Source organism: Notamacropus eugenii, chromosome 5 (assembly GCF_028372415.1).
Source record: "Notamacropus eugenii isolate mMacEug1 chromosome 5, mMacEug1.pri_v2, whole genome shotgun sequence".
Taxonomy (NCBI): Eukaryota; Metazoa; Chordata; class Mammalia; order Diprotodontia; family Macropodidae; genus Notamacropus; species Notamacropus eugenii.
The window spans coordinates 46788689-46808700 of NC_092876.1; positions in this window are offsets into that span (position 1 = coordinate 46788689).

Genomic DNA, 20012 nt, shown 5'->3' on the forward strand with positions numbered 1-20012 from the left:
AGAAGGAGTTAAGTGACTTAACACATCTAGCATGTGTCTGAGGCAGGATTCTTTTATTAACTTTATAAGGTTTTATTTTATTTCAATAAACCAAAAAACTGTCCTTTCCCTTTCATCTCCCCCCACATCTCCAATTGAGTAAGAAAGAAAAACAAAATTCCTGTTACAAACATGTTTAGTCCAGCAGAATAAACATCCACATTGGACATGTCCAGAAAAATATATGTCTCAATCTCTTCTCTGAGTTGAGCAGAAGTTGACCCCAAGTCTTCCTGGCTTTGAGCCCAGCATTCTGGTCTATTTACTCGCCCCAGATGTTGGTGTATAAGCCACAGATGTCTTCAAGGTGGTCTCTTTGCTTCTGTTCATGTGAGTAGCCCCTGAGGTCTCCTATGGTGTCAGACCTTTGATTTTATGATAATATATACTGTAAGGCAAAGTGATCAGGCATCCCATCAAATGACAATTCACATTGCCCTTGGGGGTGTGATGAAACCAACTCTGTTACTCTTGTATTTGTTTCTCCAAGGAGAGAACCTGTGAGCTATGCTTTCTCACCTGTAAAATTTCCTCATCTAAGGAATCTAACACCACCCCCATACCAGCTGTTAATGCTCTCTCCTTCCTCAGAATTACCTTGTAATTACCGTGTGGTACGGAGGAAAACATGCTGTATCTGACATCAGGAGAGACTTGGGTTGGAATCCCATCTTGGACGTTTCTCAACTATGTGACCCCTAGCAAGTCATATCATCTCTATCACCTTTGGCGTTCTCATCTATACAATGAGGACAATAATATCTATCATCTTTTGCCTACTTCACAGGGCTGCTGTGAGGATCAGATGAGAGGATGAATGTGACCCTTAAAGTGCCAGGCATTATCTGGGCACTTTCCCCACTTAATAGTATTTTATTTTTTCCAATTACATGTAAAGATAGTTTTCAACATTCGCTTTTATAAGATTTTGAGTTCCATATTTTTTCTCCCTCCCCTCCCCCTTCCCCAAGATGGTGAGCAATCTGATACAGGCTAGACATGTACAGTCATATTAAGCATTTTTCCATATTAGTCATGTTGTGTAAGAAGAATCAGAACAAAAAGGAAAAACCACAAGAAAGAAAAAACAAACAAAAGAGAAAAGAGTGTGCTTCGATCTGCATTCAGACACCATAGTTCTTTCTCTAGATGTGAATAGTATTTTCCATCATGCGTCTTTTGGAATTGTCTTAGATCATTGCATTGCCGAGAAGAACTAAGTTGATCATCAAACAATGTTGCTGTTACTGTATACAGTGTTCTCCTGGTTCTGCTCACTTCGCTCAGCATCAGTTCATGTAAGTCTTTCCAGGTTATTTTGGAATCCGTCTGCTCATCACTTTTTATAGCACAACAGTAAAATATAACCTCCTTGAAGGCAGGGATTGTTCTGTGTTTATGTTTCTATCACAAGCACCTAAACTTAGCTGCTTGTACCTTCTCCTCAAATGCTCTATATTTATTTCATAGACTGATTTATACATGTTGTCTACCCCATTTGAATATGGGGTAGCAAGCACAGGGACTGCTTTTGTTTTGTTCTTTATGCCTTGGGTTTATCACCATGCCTGACACATAGTGAATGCTTAATAAATGTTTATTGATGGATCGATGCATGTTGAATTGATCCAATTTTCTTAAGTCACCTGGTTTCCTTTGAAATGAGAATATCCGCGTTAGTTTTAATTAGTGGTTTTGGGAGTCTTTCAGTTCATTGGGTATTGGACACAATTCTCACATTTAGAATCCTAACAGTTAAATTTGGTCTTTAAAAAAAATCTAAGCCTGTGATTTAATTGATTTAGGAAGTTTTCTTTATCAATTCTGAAATCTATAACTAGAAGAAGTCTGAGATTAAGTGACTTTGCCTATGGCTACAAAAACAATTTCTGTCAGAGAATCTGGGGCCAACTCTCCACCTATTATGGAACACTGCCTCTCTCTTTAGAGGTGACCTAAAAACTGATTCAGAACAGACTCTTCCCACTGTCCACCTTTCACCATCTTTGAAGAAAGGAGAGGGAGTTGCACAGGATTGAGGGTCATTTTGTGTTTTTCTTATTTATCATCAAATGACCATCCTTTTAGCCATAGTCAACGACAACAACAACAACTGAAATACAGAGAGAGTGCTAGACTTGGAGAATCAGGAAGACCTGAGTTCAAATTTTGCCTCTGAAATGTATTTGCTGTGTGACCCCAGGTAAGTCATCTTCCCTCTCTGTTTCCTTCCCTGCCAAATGAAAGGAGTTGGACTCTGTGACCTCCAGGATCCCTTTTAGCTCTAGATTTATGATCCTGGGTAATGAGCCCCTCCCTCCTTAACTAGGTGGCTCCTCAGATGGCAGATACGCAGCCTGTTTCTAGGACTATACTTGCAACCTGTGCAGCTTAGTAGACCCCACCAGAGCTTATGCTGCAGGAACAGAGCCTTTAAGAATTCAGGCAAAAAAAATCGCATCAAATATCTCCTCTAAGGGTTTCATAATATCCAACATTGATGAATAAGTAATGAAAATATATAGAACCAAAGATATTGTCCAAAGGAAAAGTAGTCACGTTATGAACAAAAAATTGTCAGAGGGAGAATGGCAAATGATTAACAACTATATGAAAGAATACTGCAAATCACTAATAATAAGAGAAATGAAAGTCTGATTCTTCTTTCACAACATGACTAATAAGGAAATGAGATTTGACCTTACATTCAGAATGCCAAAGATGACAAAAAGATGGGAATAACCAGTGTTGGAGGGGCCTCTGGAAAGATAGGAATGCTAATGCATTTTTGGTTGTTATTAATTGGTCCAACCGTTACAGAAAACAATTTGGAATTATGCAAATGAAGTGACTAAAATGTCCATACCCTTTGGCCTGGAGATTCCATTACAAGTGAATATCTGAAGGAACTCATATGAAAGAAGAAAGGTTCTGTATACACCAAAATATTTATAACAATAGCAAAGAACTGGAAATAAAGTGGGTGCTTATCAATTGAAGGATAACTCAACAAAATGAGATATATTAGTGTAAAAAAATATTACTGTGCTGTAATAAATGATGAACATGATGGATACAGAGAAGTATAAAAAGACTTACATGAACTGATGCAACATAAAATGAGCAGTCAGGAAAACAATGTAAATTGGTGTGAAAGAACAATGATGAAACATTCAACACTGGATGCTGTGAGTTCATAATAACCAAGGTTGGCCCCAAAGCAGAAGTCTAAGAAGATGCCTCTCCTTGCTTCTTTGTAGAAGTGTAAGGGGGTCTATATCTGTGGAATATGATATAGAACATCAGATTTGATCAATGTGTTCATCACATTTGCTGATTTTTTTCTTTCCTTCCTCTTAAAAAAAATTCTTTTTTTAAGATATAACTTTTTCAGATGGAAGAAGGAAGGATACAGGAGGAAATCTAGGTGAGATAAAAACAAAATACAATCAATAAAATAAATTATTTGTTTAAAAACTCAATGGATAAATGAACCCAGTCTCACCTTTATGCCATGAAGAGGCATTGGAATAGGATTTCCGTGGTGGAACTTGAACATAATGAGTATTTAATCAGTCAGTCCACAAACATTTATTAAACACCTACTATGTGCCAGGCACAGCAATAGGCACTAAGGATACAAAGAAAGAGAGAAGGCCCTAATAAGTGTTTAGTGAATAAGTGTATGCATGAAATACTCTAAGGATAAGAGAGCTTTTGTGATACTTATTCCCATGTTTCCAAAGAAGAGGATTGTGGATTAATTTCATAGAAGTATTGACAATGAAAGATTGTGAGTTCTATCAAAATCAGAAACATGATGTGTGTTTTTGGTGATCATCATGAAAGATCATGAGGACCTATGGTAAGTCAGGGTGATTAAAGTCATTTCTATGAGTTATTATTATAGTTGAATTTTATACAGGGCTTTCCTGTTAAAAAACTATTTTAAAAAACACATCCATTTTGATTCTTATAAATTCTCCATGGAGTGGCCCTATGGAATGGTACAGAAAGATCCAATTTGGGGTCAGGAAAACCTAGATTCAAATTCACCTTTCAATAGATATGGTTCTGTGACCATGGGCATATCACTTAACTTCTGCTGCCTCAGTTTCCTCCACTGTAAAATGGGAGTGATAATAGTACCTACCTCCCAGAAGGTTGCTGTGAGGATCACATGAGATAATAATTATAAATTGCTTAATGCAGTGCCTGACACATAGTAGGCACTTAATAAATGCTTGCTTCCTTCCTTCCTAAGACTATAAAAGTTGCACAGAAGTTAGGACAGGTCTAATTGTTGGGGAGTTTTTCTTTACCAACATTCCCTTCATTCTCTGTCCCAACAACCCGAGATTATGATGCTAATCAATCAATTGCTTTATCAGTAAGCATTTATTAAGTACTTACTCTATGCCAGGCACTCTACTGTGTTGGGAATAGTAAAAAAAAAAAAAAAAAAAAAAAGCAGTAGTCCCTGCCCCCAAGGAGCTTATATTATAATTATCTAGAGAAATAAAAAGGACATAGTTCTGATACTATCACTTGAAAGTGTTCATTTCATTAGTAGAAGGAAGTTCTTCTCAAGGAATTCCCTGCACCAGTAATGACATAATCCCCTGCCCCTTTAAAAAAAAAAAAACTAAACTAAAAAGCAAAAGTAAGGAGTATGGTGCTGATAATATGGTACCCATTTTACCAAAAAGAAAATTGAAGTCTAAGAGTCAATTTCATTCTTTCATTTTATTCAGTAAATTTTTATTAAGTACCTACAAAAAGAGGCAGAAGACAGCTCCTGCCCTCAAGAAGCTTATAATCTAAAACTCAAGCAGCTTACAGTCTCACCAGGGAGGCAACATACAAAGAAATACATACAAAGCTAGCTCCCACAGCTAAGTGACTCAGTCAGGATTTCAACCCAAGTCTTCCAAACCCAGAGCTCCATTCACTACTCCAGAGTTTCCACACTAGGAGGTCAATAACCCTTCTGGAAGCTAATCTGACAGATTGTTTCATGAACTTAAATTGTCCTTAGAGGCAGCTAGTATGGTCAAAAGAACATTGGACTTGACCTCAGTAGAACTGGATTCTTGGTCCAAGCTCTCTGCTATCTGCTAGCTGTGTGATCATCAAGCACCTTCACTTAGTCCACCCAATGCCACTTTCCTTCATTGTAAAATAGGGTTAAAACCAGGCTAATCTACTTCACAAGGATGCTTTGAGGAGCAAATGATCCTTTGATGATCAAATGAAAGTGATGAAAACTGTGACTTGCTGTAGAAATGGGAAGTATGATCAAGGTGGAAATAAGAATAGGGTCCATTTCTATGGTGCTTTAAGGTTTTCAAGGTATATTCTGTGTATGTTATCTCACTAGGTCTCAAATAGTAGACACAGAGAGATGATATGTGGATGGATAGATAGATAAGGCATTTATTACTACATACCAGGCAACGTGCCAGACACTGAATTATTAAGACTGTCCCTGCCCTCAACATTCTACAGAGGGGGAAGGCAACATGTGAAAAGGGGAGCTGGAAGGAAAGAGACATTTAGGACATGGTGAAAAACAATGGCCTAGAAGTACCTTAGAGACTTTGATAGGGGAAGATGAAGCCAAAACTGTTCGTAGGAGAGTCCAGGGTGGTTCCACGATCAGGTACAACATTCTGGTGGGCAAGAGGCAAGAACAATGATCTGAGTGGAGACCGAATGGTGTGGAGATGACCAACTGAATACTTTGAAACAGAATATTTACCTAAGATTGTAGGTTTAGAGTAACATAAATTGTTTGCCCTCTGGGATTCATGTTAATACTGTTCAGTTGTTCAGTTGAGTCTGACTCTATGACCCCATTTAGGGTTTTCTTGGCAAAGATCCTGGAGTGGTTTTCCATTTCCTTCTCCAGATCATTGGACAGATGAGGAAACTGAGGCAAACCAGGTTAAGTGATTCACCCAGGGTCACACTGATAGTGAGTGTATGAGGCTGGATTTAAACTCAAGGAATTAGGAAGGACAAGTATAGTATAGGATACATCAAAGAAGGGTATGGGGGAAGGAAGAAGATGGAAGAGTCCAGGATTGGGAGTGAGGGATTGCCAGTAGTCAGACTGTGTGCTCCCACTGGTTTCCTTGCCATACCTTCAGATAGCATAATAAAGGCCAGAAAGGCCCCCACCACAGTAGGTGGATCTCTCTGTTTAACTAGTAGGCATAATGCGACAGGAGTGGCAAGAGATGCAGAGATGCTTTCTGTATCTTTGGAGGAAGTGCCCACCCTGATGAGACTTCAAATCTATTGAAACACCAGTGGACATTGAAAAGGCTGAACAATTCATGGAGAGAGCTCTGGCTTTGGAGTTGGAGGCCCCAGATTCAAATCCTGGTTCCATCACTTCTAGGTGGGTAATCTTGAGTGAGTCACCTTTCTGGACCTCTGTTTTCTTATCTGTAAAAATGAGGGATTTATACCAGATGACCTTCCTTCCAGCTCTAAAGCAATAATCCCATAATTTTTTTGGAGAGACTGGGATTGCCTAGGATCACATAGCTAGTAAGTGACTGAGGTTGGATTTGAACTCAGGTCTTCCTCCTTCCCGTCCTGGTGCTCTATCCACTGAACCATCTTGCTGCCCCATGGGCAGCCTAGGCTGTTTTCAAATACTTGAAAGGGAGTAGACTTGGGAAAATGATAATATTTCATTGTAGGGAAGGAACTCAGAGTCTTTCTGGTCCAATCCATACTTGAAAAAGCAAGGTGGTATAGTGGATGGAGCTCTGAACTTGGAGTCAGGAAAACTTGGGTTCAAATCTTGTTTCAGATATTAGCTAGCCCTGTGACTGGTTGTTTCACCTCTTTGTGCCTCAGTTTCCCCATCTGTATAAAGAGGAGATTAGACTTAGTAATCTCAGAATTTCCTTCTAGCTCTGTTCCTGTGATCCTTCTTAATGTCTCCAATAATGGCTCCTCTGGTTAAGGGGGAAGCCTCCCTCCAAGAGACAATAAATAGTGAGTATTTTGATAATGCTTTTAAATTGGCAAACATTTTTTCTCAAACAATACTGGGTGGTAGGTAACATTGTTATCTCATTTTACAGATAAGGAACCTGAAGCAGATAGGAGTGAAGTGGTCCATGAAACTAGTTAGTGACTGAGGCAGGATTTGAACCCAGCATACTCTATCCACTGTGCCATCTGGCTGCCAAAGCATGGGCATCATTTGCAATGGTGTGTAATGACTTACAGGTCTAATGGTCAGATAGGCTTTTACTTACCTAGGGAAATTCTCACTTCTCTAAAGACCAAGTCCTTTTCATAAGGAAAAAGGACAGACCTTTCTTCTTATATTCTAGAAGTATCAAGAAAATAAAAGAAATAGAGAAAGCACTTTTCTGATTTTTTTTAAACCAAACCTGGAAAAATATTGGAAAGGGAGAGGATGCCCATCAATTGGGGAAAGACTGAACAAGTTGTGATGTAAGAATGTAATGGAATACTATTGTGTAATAGAAAATGATGAGCAGTCAGATTTCAGAAAAACCTGGGAAGACTTGTATGAACTGATGCAACGTGAAATGAGCAGAAAGAGGAAAACATTGTACACAATAACAGTGACATTGTATTAGCATCAACTATGAATGATTCAGCTCTTCTCAGAAATACAATGATCTAAGACAATTACAAAGGACTCATGATGGAAAATGTTATGCACACTCAGAGAAAAAAACTAGCGGACTCTGAACCCAAATCAAAGCATGCTATTTTTGCTTTTTTTGTTGTTTTTTTCCCCTTTGTTGTATTTCTTCTTTCACAACTGTGACTAATATTATGATTTCGCATATATAACCTATGTCAAATTGCTTACTATTTTTGGAAGACGGAAGAGGAAGGAGGGAGGGAGAAAATTTTGGAACTCAAAATCTTGTAAAAATAAATGTTAAAATTGTCAATACATAATTGGAAAAAAATAAAATACTTTCATAAAAGATTAAAAATGAGAAAAAAGCAGACCTATGATCTCTTTGTTGTAAGGCACTTCCAGCGAGCAACTTCCTCTGACAAGGGATATCAGCACCTTCTCTGCTATTTGTAGTCTTGGAGATTTTTCTGGGGTGCTGGGAAGTATGTATCACACAGTGGGTGATATAATGATAAAATAATATTAGTCACTAGCTTTTATGTAATCCTTTTATTGTTTGCAAAATGCTTTACAAATATCATCTCATTTGATCTTCACAACAACCCTGGGAGATAAGTGCTATTATTATATCCATTTTACAGATGGGAAAACTGAAACTAGCATAGTAACTTGCTCAGGATAACTAATAATGACCCTGAGGCCAGACTTGAACCAAAGTCCTCCTGATTCCAACTCTAGAACTCTCCGTGGCTTGTTCCACCTAACTGCTTGTAACCCAAGTGCCTAGCAAGGTGCTTATCCATTTAATCAAATATTAACAGATTGATAGATGTCCATCTTAGCTCTTATTCCTATGAGCCCATTGTCTGATTTGGAGGGAAAAGATTTCTCTCTCTAAGAGTAGTCTGTAAAAAGAAAGACAAGAAAAAGAAAGCAAAGAAGACAAAAAATAATTACAACCATAATGAGTTGAGGAGGCAGTGCCGTGGACAGAGGGCTGGGCCTGGAGTCAGGAGATTCCTCTTTCTTGGATTCAAATCTGGGCTCAGACACTTACTTAGCTGCATGACCCTGGGCAAGTCACTTCACCCTGTTGCCTTAGTTTCCCTTAGTTTCCTCATCTGTAAAAATGAACTGGAGAAGGAAATGGCAAACCACTCCAGAATCTTTGCCAAGAAAACCCCAAATAGGGTCATACAGAGTCAAACATGATTGAGCTACAAATCTAGAGAAGGAGCAGGCAGGTCATTTTCTCCCCACGCTCCATCCCCTCTCCCAGTCCCCATTCCCATGCTCACCAGAGATCTTCAAGTAAGAACTATTGTTTCAATTGTATCCAACTCTCTGTGACCCTATTTGGGGTATTCTTGGCAGAGATACTGGAGTGGTTTGCCATTTCCCTCTGCAGCTCATTTTACAGATGAGGAAACTAAGGCTAACAGGGTGAAGTGACTTGCCCAGAGTCATGCAGCTAGTAAGTGTCTGAGGCCAGATTTGAATTCAGGTCCTTCTGACTTGAGGACCAGCCCTCTATTCATGGTGCCACCTAGATGACCACTTGCTGAGCTGAGTGTGAAGAGGGAATCTTTTTCCACCAGGGTTGGCCTAAATGACTGCCTAGGTCCCTTCTAGATCCGAGTTTCGGTGATTCCATAACTACTGTTTCCTGAGCACTGGAGCCCAAGGCAGGATAGCATCAGAGTTGTAACAGGAGGCTAGGGATGGGGAAAAAGGGGCAGGCATGTGACATAGCTACCACCATCTGAATCACTTTTAGGAATGTGGGCAGATGTTCATTTCCAAGGTCAATCTATTTATCTCTGTAATGTACACACAAATATGTCTCTATTTGTTTCCAAATCCATGTGTATGCGTGCGTGTGAGTGTGTGCACACCTACAGGCAACATATGTTCCTCATGGCACTTCACAAAGGAAATTTACATTATTTCAGAGGGGAAACAGAGGCAGAAGAGTTGGTTTGTTTGGTTGTGTTTTTTTCACGGGAGCATCCAAGAAAGGGTTCATGGTTGCATTCGGGTAAGCCCTTTTCCCTGACGGTCCCTGTGACTTGGCAAGGTGGTCCTGGAAGGATGAGGAGGAGGTCTGCAGCCAGGCTCCCTGAATGGCTCAGGAGAGCAGGCTAATTAGCTTTCCTGGAGTCTAGGTGGGAGTCCTTTGCCTACACGGTATTGCAGATGGCATGTTAATTTCCATTGTAATTTGCATTCCCTGTTGATCAGGCAGTCTGATCAGGCAGCCGAGCTCAGCAGCTGGGGCACCAATGCTCCCAGACTAGCTTGCCTAGCATTTGTCAATGAATTAATTGAATACAAAGAGGACAAAGGATGTGGGATCAGAGATGCAAAGATTTAGAGTTGGAAGAGCCTAAGAGGCAGGCTGACCTTGAAGAATCATTGAATCATAGATCTAGGGCTGGGAGGGTCCCCAGAAGTCATCTATTCCAACTCTCATTTTTACAGAGGAGGAAACTTAGGCCACTACAGAGAAAGAGACTTACCCAAGGTGACCCAGATAATAACCTAGAGCCCAGATTTCTATCTGAGATCTTTTAACCCCAAATTGAGCTTTCTCTTCACTATGCCACATTGCCTCCCATGGGAGGACCCCAGAAAGTAAGGGGGCTCTGAGTAAGGATTAAAGAGATACACCAAATTCATGTCAAAGTTTCTGAATGAGTATTTTTTTTTTTTTTACGAGAGCTGTACCTCTGTTCAAGCTGCATGATCATAGATCTGTCCCAGAAGTAATTAATTCAAGAAACCTCAGCGGCTCACTATTTTCTTTAAGATAAAATACAAACTCTTTTGTTTGGCATCTGAAGTCCTTCACAATCTGTGCCTTCAACCAGTCTTCTAGACTTATTTCATATTACTTCCCCTCGTCTATTCTATGTTACAACCCAAATGGTCTTCTTGTAATTCCCTTTATACGACATTCTCATCTCCCACATTGGATCCCTTACGTTCTGTTCTCCATATCTGGATTGCTTTGTTGTTTTTCAGAATTTTTCAGTTGTGTCTGCCTCTCTGTGACCCCATTTGGGATTTTCTTGGCAAAGACACTGAAGTGGTTTACCATTTCCTTCTCCAGCTCATTTTACATAAAAGGAAACTGAGGCAAACAGGGTGAAGTGACATGCCCAGGGTCACATAGCTAAGTATCTCAGCCAGATTTGAATTCAGGAAGATGAATCTTCCTGATTCCAGACCCTGAGCTCTATCCACTGTACCACCTAGCCATCTTCAATCCCTTGAACCACCTCCCTTGAAGATTCATCTCAAATGATTCCCTCCTACCCCATTGTTAGCGCTCTCCCTGCCTGCCCTAGCTTACATTTACCTTATATATGAATTTGGTATTTACTTATCAGTGAACATATCCTTTCACCCGAGTAGCATGTAGGTTCTTGGAGGGAAGGGTCTTTTCTGTTTGTAGCCCTTTGTATCCCTTGCACCTAGCATAAAGTAGGTGCTTAAAGATACTTCTTGAATCAATCCTAGCTCTTTAGTTTCTAAGTATCAGAGGGAATGTGTTGTAGAAGCAAGTCATGCAAATCACAAATGAATAATGTTGTGTTGGTAGGAGGACCATTCCCAAATCCATGCAGCTGGATTCATTTTCAGGACAACCCTTGGCAACTCTTCTGAGTGGAGAGAATGTTGTGGAGGTGGCTTTAAGCTGTCACCCAATAGTTCATGTCGTCTCTGGCTCTCATTCCTGCTCCTGCCCCCGCCCCAGGAAGAAGAGATTAGTTTTAGTTAGGGTTTGTAACTTGCTAGGGTAAACATTTATCAAGTGCCTACTATGTGCCAGGTGATCAAAGACTGAGTGTACAAAAACCAACCTGTCTGCCCTGAAGGAGCTTATGGTTTACTGAGTTCATCTTTCATTTCCATTCATTTCTATTACATTCATGGAAGCAAAATACTTTAACAGGGTCATTGGTACAGATGGGCCATTTTTGAAGAAAGGTTTGGGGCAATTGCCATCACTTCTGTTTACACGGAGAATCACCAGGATTATGTGTGTCCAACAAAATTAGTTTCGTATCCAAGGACTCTCTGTTTTCATTCTAGCCTGGGTCATTCAGGAACTTTATGAGGCTGGGCTTTATTACAGAGAGAACTTTATTCAACAGAGAATGTACTATACAACCTACCACCTACTATGTAAACTATATACGATGAATGTGGGGAAAAAACTATGTAGAACCCAGTAATAGGAGAATAAGAAGCCCTGGGAGGTAATAGGTTCTCCCCTTAACTGAAGGCATTCTAGAAAAAACTGGAAGGTCACTTGTTGGATTTGCTGAAGAAGGATTTTTTTTTCAGATACAGGTTGAACCATATGGTCACTGAGGTCCCTACCAGCTCTGAGATTCAATGCCAACGTTCCTAGCTCAACATCCAGTACCCCTATTGACATTAGAGACTGACTCTGTTACAAATTGAAGTGTTTCCATAAATCCCAATTCCCTCAAACATTCAGGGCCCATTTAAGTAGAAAAGCAGATGGATTCTCCAACTTCTGAGCTGGAGTCTGTCTTCAGTTCCCAGGAGGCCTGGGCTGTGGAGTTTACCCTGAGTGTCTATCCTTCTAGGGCAGAGTGGGGCCTTGGTGTTTCCTGTTCTATACAGAGAACCATAAGCTTTCTGAATTATCTCACAGGACATTTCCTGATCTGTGAATCTTGAGACCAGGAGGAACTTATTCCCTTCATCATTCCCTGATTCCCAGTCTCCCAGGAACATATGTGTATTCCATTATTCTCCATGGCTTCCCAAGTTCCATGGTCAATATGGGGGGGTGGGGGTGGGGATGGTTACAGTATGTGCATTCCTATGGAAAACCAAAGGTTACCAGTTCAGATTTATGACATGTTACATCACGTTATTGGAGAGACTGACTCATTAGATCAGTTTATTTAGCAATTAGATAGAGTTAAATAAGGGAACTGTACCAACTTACACCAGCCCTGGCCTGGCTAACTCTATCTCTTCCTCCCTTTTCTAATCAACAGTCTGATAACAGATATCTTCACTCCTAGGCACAGGACTGGAATTAGAGATGTGGCATGAGCCTCTAGTCTCTAATACTTATATAAATATGTATATTACATAATGTGCTATACATTATGTTTATGCGTAATTATATATACTGCATATTATACACACAAATATACAACATATAATATATATTCACACATTGTATATATGCTATATTGTATATAAATTATGCAGTGTACATATAATATACACACACACTCTCACACACGGCTAGCTAAGTAGTACAGCCTGGAGTCAGGAAAATTCATCTTCCTGAGTTCAAATCTGATCTCAGAACCTTACTATGTGACTTCACCTTGTTTGCCTCAGTTTCCTCATCTATAAAATAAGCTGAAGAAGTGTCTCCAGTATCTTTGCCAAGAAAACCCCGAACAGGGTCACAAAAAATCAGGCATGAGTGAAAATGACTTGACAAATATATATGTAATATATGTTATATATACACGCATATAATACATAGTATGCATTATATATGATGTGTCCTTCATAACATGATATGTTATGTATTTTTATATGTGTACATATACATACATACACATATATCACTTGACAAAGTATTTCCCTCGCAATGACCCTGTCAGCGTGAATAGAACTGACCCCCATTGTATGGATAGGTAAACTAAGGCCCAGAAAAAGTGATTTGTCCATGGATCATGTGTCTGATGCTAGAAGGGACCTCAGAGATCATTTAGTCCAATACTCTCATTTTTCAAGTCAATCAACAGGCATTTATTAAGTGCTTACCAAGCCCAAGTCCAAGGAGCTTAGTCATCGTTGATCTTGGAGGCTAACTTGTCCAACCCACTCGTTTTACAGACCGTGAAAGAGAGGCAGGTTCCATGACTTCCTCAAGACTACACAGAGATAGGATCTGAACCCAGTTCTTCTTGCTATAGAACCAGGGAGCTTTCCACTGTACCCCTCTGCCTCCTAAGCTAAGAAATAAAACAAATCTGATTTTGCATGTTAAGAATTAATTATCGTGATTCCCATTAAAATAAAAGGTATGATGTGTGTTTAGAGTATTGTCTGTATTACTCTGGAATTTTCTGGGGAAAAAAATCAGGGTCATTTTTCTCATTTGTTCTTTTAAAAAAAATTCTCTCTGAAGAAGGGCCCTGCAGTGAAGGCTGACGCGCTGACAGGATGGTCACTTGTCATAGGTGTTGGGTCACTTAGGTGTGGGGTGTTTTGGTAATGAGGGGGTGAATATGAAAGGTAACAGGAGAGAACAACACCGAAACCTTAAGACCAAGGCCATTTCTAGCTTAGTGACAGGAAATATTTGCTTCAGAACCCAGATTCATGGCAGCTTCTGCTGAGATGTCGATGGAAGCATAATTCTACTTTCCTCCATCCCCATATCAACCCAGTCTCCATGTTAGGGGCACACTACACAGTCAACACATCCTGCCTCTAACACTTGCTACCTGTGTGATGCTGGGCAGATCATCTACCCCCTCAGAACCTCCTTTTCTTCACTTGGAAAATAAGAGGGCTGGACTACTTAGCCTTTGCAGAGGGTCTCTGATATTTCTTTTGCATCTATGGGTAAACTGAGGCAAAGTGCAGTGTTCTGAATTTTGAGTGGGCATTTTTCTTCTTGATCCCATTTTCTTGACTTAACGAATAAGATTTTGAAATGTTAAATGTTTAAAAGAGAAACATCCCTCTTGAAAGGCACAACTGAAATAGAAGCTACTTCTCTCCCAAAAAACACTTGAAAGAAACATGTTATTAGCCTGTAGAATCTCACTTTGAGTGAATTAGAGTACAGTAAATCTCAAAATATCTCCTGAACTGCCGTTGTGGCTTACTAAACAGCAAAATTACTTTAGCAGCTTGGCGTCTCTCTCTCAGAGGAGCCACATCATGTAGCTTGCCTTCGTCTTTCAAAAACATCTTCCCTCATCCCCCTCCAAGCACCAGATTTCTTGGAAGCACTCCCCGGAAATGAGCGTCTTGAGCTGAAAATGAATTCAGATCCTGGCCAGCACTCAAACAGCTGTTCTGTTGGGAGGGTGGTTCAGGGATGATTGATCACGGTTGATCACAGCATTTATCTCTGCAGTGGGCAGCAGTACCATGCAACAAAGTGTACATTCACCCTGGCTTCCCATGTGCGAGTTGGGCAAGAGCATCCTGGGAGGTGTGTCATTGTTCCTATTATATCCGGCCACCTGAACCTCACTCATTTTCTGGGCTAAAGGGGAATATTGGTTACCCCAAGCCCAAGATCTCACATTCCTCGGCACATAGTAGGTGTTCCATAAATATTTCTTGGTTGATTAAAATACTGAGGCTAGAGTTTAAGAATATAGCCTTATGACTCAGCTGGTCAAAAGAGAGAGTCCTCGACTCGGGAATCTGGAAGACTTGGATTCAAATCTCCCAAACTGTGTGATGTGGGCAAGGCATTTAATCTCCTGAGCCTCTGTTTCCTCTTCTGTGAAATAAGAAGACTGGACTAGACATGATCTCGAAGTTCCTTCCCAGCTCTAAATCTGTACCTCTATGACTCAGTTGGCAGGAAGGGAGTTGGATGCCCTCTCTGCTACTTTTGACTAACAATAACTAAAGCCACAGTTGAAGAGAGTTGGCCTGTCTATCCAGGCTTATTATCATGTGGTACACCCCCTCCCACTCTTCATTCCAGCCCAACCAGCTTGCTAACTGTTCCCTGTATACAATATTCCTTAGACTGCCCCTCTGTCTTTGTACAGGCTTTGTAGGAAGAGATGAGAAAGAAGAAAATTCCAGGGATAGGGAGGGATGTGGTGTCTTGTTTATGAAACAATCAGGAAACCAGTGTCACTGAATGAAAGAGCATATGCTATTATTATCCTCATTTTACAGAGGAGGAAACTGAGGCAGACAGTGAAGTGACTTGCCCAGGGTCACACACCTAATAACTAGAAATTCCTTGGTACAAGGAAAAGCTTATTCATAACAGTTAGAATTTATAGCTGGATCCTGACATGGTTAGAGCAAAAAACCAAAATTATATAGCTAATTGAGACAGAGCTGACAGAATCATAGACTTAGGACTGGAAGGAGCTTTAGAAGTCATTTAATCCACTCACCTTTATTTTACAGAGAAGGAAAGCTGGTATTTGAACTCTTATGCTTCAGATTCCAAGTATAATTCTTTCTATTATACAACATTAATTCAGGCAAGTTTTGGGACATCCCTGGGCCTCTTTTTCTCATCTGTAAGAGTTGGGGATTGACCTGGATGACCCTTGAGATCCCTTATGGCTCTGAAAATAAGATCCCATAAATTCCATTTTCATCTGTTGGAAATAAGAGCACTTTGGTTTTGGGGCTGACTTTGCGGGTAACATGGTACTAACTTCAGTCTTCCTGAGCCTGGTTAAAGAGAATGATTCTAGCAGACTCATGGAGTTATCATGTCAGTTAAAAACTTCATTTCTACTGAGTATCCTGAACTTCTTTGAAATGATTATGTTACAAGAATAAGAACCATTCTTCAATTGATAAAATGGTCAAAGGTTAGGAACAGGCAGTTTTCTGAGGAAGAAATCTAAGCAGTCAATAGCTATATGAAAAAATCCAAATCACTAACAATTAGAAAAATGCAAATTAAGTCACCTCTGGTCGTCTACCTCACACCCATCACATTGGCAAAGGAAAATGTTGGAGAGGGTAGAGCTGTAACCTGGTACAGTCATTCTGGAAAACAGTTTGGAACTATGCTCCCCAAATTGCTAAACTATACATACTTTTAACCTAGTGCTAACAGTCCAGGGAGATCAAAGAAAGAGGAAAGAAACTCATATGTACAAAAATATTTAATAGCAACTCTTCTTATGGTAGCAAAGAATTAGAAACTAAGAGGATGTCCATCAGTAGGGGTATAGCTGAAGTCAATATAATGGATTATTTCTGTGCTTATGACAGTGCCAGGCATATAGTAGGTAATTAATAAATGTTCATTGATTGATTGACAGTCAAGAATGATGAAGGGGCTGGTTTCAGAGAAATCTGGAAAGACTTGTGTGAAATGACACAAAATAAAGTGGGCAGAACCGGGAGAACAATTTTTACAATAACAACACTGAAAAGACAAACAATTTTGAAAGATTTAGGAACTCTCATCAAAGCAATGATCAACCTCAGTTTCAAAGAACCAATGATGAAACATGCTATCCACCTTCTGACAAAGAGCTGATGAACTTGGAGCACAGAATAGGATGTATAGTTTTGAACATGGCCGATGAGGGGATTTGTTTGGTTTGATGTATATTAGTTAAAAGGTCTTGATTTTTCATTTTCAAGGAGTGGGAAGAGATAGGAGGAAGAGAAAATAGATTTTTGTTCAATTTAAAAATTCAAATAAAAAGGAAATAAACTTATGGCATTGGTTTTATCGTCAATTTTTACTCAGAATGCAGAATATCAAAACCTCAAGTGGCCATGGGTGGGAAGACTGTGGGTGTTTGGGAGGATACAGCTGTGGTCTTGGAGAAGAAATGAGTAGCTAGGGAAAGGATATGTGACTTCAGCTGCATAAAGGGGTGGTCGAGAGGGATGGTTGCTATGGCTTTCTTAAAGAAATATACAAATTAGGTCAGGGGGGAATGGAAGGCGTCTACAAAATGGAAGGCGTATACAACAAGAAATTTGGGTCTAGGTGTTTATAAATTCTGCAGGGGTATCATAAAGAACCCTAGAATTGTAATGGACCTTGGAGGTCATGTAGCTCAACTACTGTCTGAAGCAAAAATCTCCTCTTTGTCATGTCCCAACAGGAATCCCAGAGTTGGAATTCCGAGTTGGATAATGCTCAAATGAGAGAGGGGGCCACCTGAGTCCGACCACACTGGGCCACCTAACTGTTCCTTACTCTCCTCTATCTCATTTTATTTAAAGGATTTAATCATTCATTTATTGAATAATCATCAGGCTCTCTTTTATATACAATTAATTTTTAGTTTTTTAGTTTTCAACATTCATTTCCATCAGATTTTGAGTTTTAAATTTTCTCTCCTTCTCTCCCCTCTCCCTCCCCAAGATGGCATCCAATCTGGCATAGACTCTACTTATACATTCGTATTAAACATATTTTCACATCAGTAATGTTGTAAAGAAGAATTAGAGCTAACAGGAGGAACCACATTCTCTCCCTCATTTTTAAAGATGAAAAACAAAGCAAAAACAAAAAACCTGATGTTCAGGATGATAGAATTACAACTAGAAGACACCTGGGGGGCCAACGAATCTACCCCTCTCTCACATACACATACACATACTCTTAGTTTACAGATGAGAAAAACCAGGGGACCTAAAATGATTTGGCCAGGCTCACACAGGAATTAAGTGTTGGGGAAGGGGTGAGGGTGGTGAAATCTGAACCCAAGTCCTTTTGTGGCTGAATTGAGTCCAGTTTAAGTCAAACTCCATGATGGTAGAGACTGTTCTCATTTTATCTCTGAATCTTCAGCATGTAGTACGGTTAATACGGTCCTTGGCATGCAGCAAACACTTAGCAAATGCTTGTTGGATTAGAATGAACTACGAAGGAAGTGGAAAGAACAGTGGATTGAAGTCAGAGAATTTGGGTTCAAATGCTACCTCTGCCACTATCTCTGTGACACTGGGTCTTCGTTTCCCCATCTCTAGAAGCCCCTAAGGTCCCTTTTGTGACTTGGGTATGAGGTAGAGAAAGTCCAGTTCCCAGATTTCTGATTAAGGTCAAGAGAGTTGCTTGAATCTAAGGGGAAGGAAAAGTGATAGCTGGTGAGCCCAACATGACCCAAGGTTTTGAACCTTGATGACTGGAAGAATGACAGTATCATTGATAGGAAGGGTGGACTGGGCAGCCCTTATCTGTGACCTGGTCATTCATTAACAAGCCTAGCTCTCAATCTGGAAATTGGGAAGTCTGGCATCAAGCGCTCAGCTTACTGGTTGATTCAAAATGGCAGACCAATGTCCACCATGAAGCAATTTGCCAATGCCCGTGTTCCTCAGGAGCATCTAATATTCCAGGATTTAGTCAGATGTCTGCTTCTTGTCATGTCCCACTCTACTCTGGTATATGTGTGTGTCAGCATGGCAATGGACATCTGTGTGGTGGTGGATAAAGGTCACACATATACGTGCTTATTTACAGATAGCTTGCAATTATATCCACCTTGCTGGACTTGGTGACTCACCTCTACCCTCATTAACTCCACCCTCAGAGTTGCCCTATAAAAAAAAAAAATCAATAAAAAGACAGCTCATCCCCTTCACTTTCCAGGCATTGGCCAAAGGCAGCCTAGACTAAAACTGAATTGAAAGGTCTTTTGAGAACCACACAAGAGCACAGGTCTCAGAATCCCAGCATCCCTCCACCTCCCCAAACCCACAGACCCAAAGGAGTAGTAATTGACATTTGTGAATGGATTTCTAAGGGAGGCATTAGAGATTACCTCCACATCAGCAGCCCAGGTAAGGAAAAGGGCAAAGTGTCTGGAGGTAGTATGGTTGAGACACTGAACTTTAACCCTAGATTTTAAAAAAAGTGGTCAAAATTTTGTTTTCTTAGTCTTAAGGAAAATCAAAATTCCAATCAGAGAAAGGCCAAACACATGGCAATAGTAGTAACAGCCTATTTTAGCACTGCAGGAATGACTGAGAGTACCAGTTTGGAGGTCCTTTCAGAGCTGGCTCCCTGTTCTTTGGGCAAGGTGAGTAATATTTTTCACAAGAAAGTGGGTTGAAGTTAAGAGAGCAACACTGGGATGTCTGCCAATCTGCCAATCTTCAGTCATCCTCATGGCAGATGTTAACGGAAGGCCTCCTGTGTATGGATAAAAGAAAGAAAAAGATATAAACCCTGTATTCTAGAGGACTTCACAACAGAATTTATGACCAATCCATCAACATGCATTTATTTATTAAGTGCTACCACGTGCCACACACTGAAAGTAGGAAACAAGCATTGATCAAGCGTCTGTTGTACGCCAGACGACGTCATCTCATTTGATCCTCACCACAATCCAATGTTGGAGGTAGGTGTTTTTATTATTCTCATTTTGCAATTGAGAAAATTGAGACAAAAAGGTGTAAAGTGATTTGTCCAGGGTCATATAGCTGGGAAATGTCTGAAGGTGGATTTGAACTCAGATCTTCCTGATTCCTGACTCAATACTCTGTCCTCACCCAGGATACCATGAAGGAGGCTATCTAATCACTAGGAGTTGCCATTCTAATAGAAGGAGCAATAAATTCA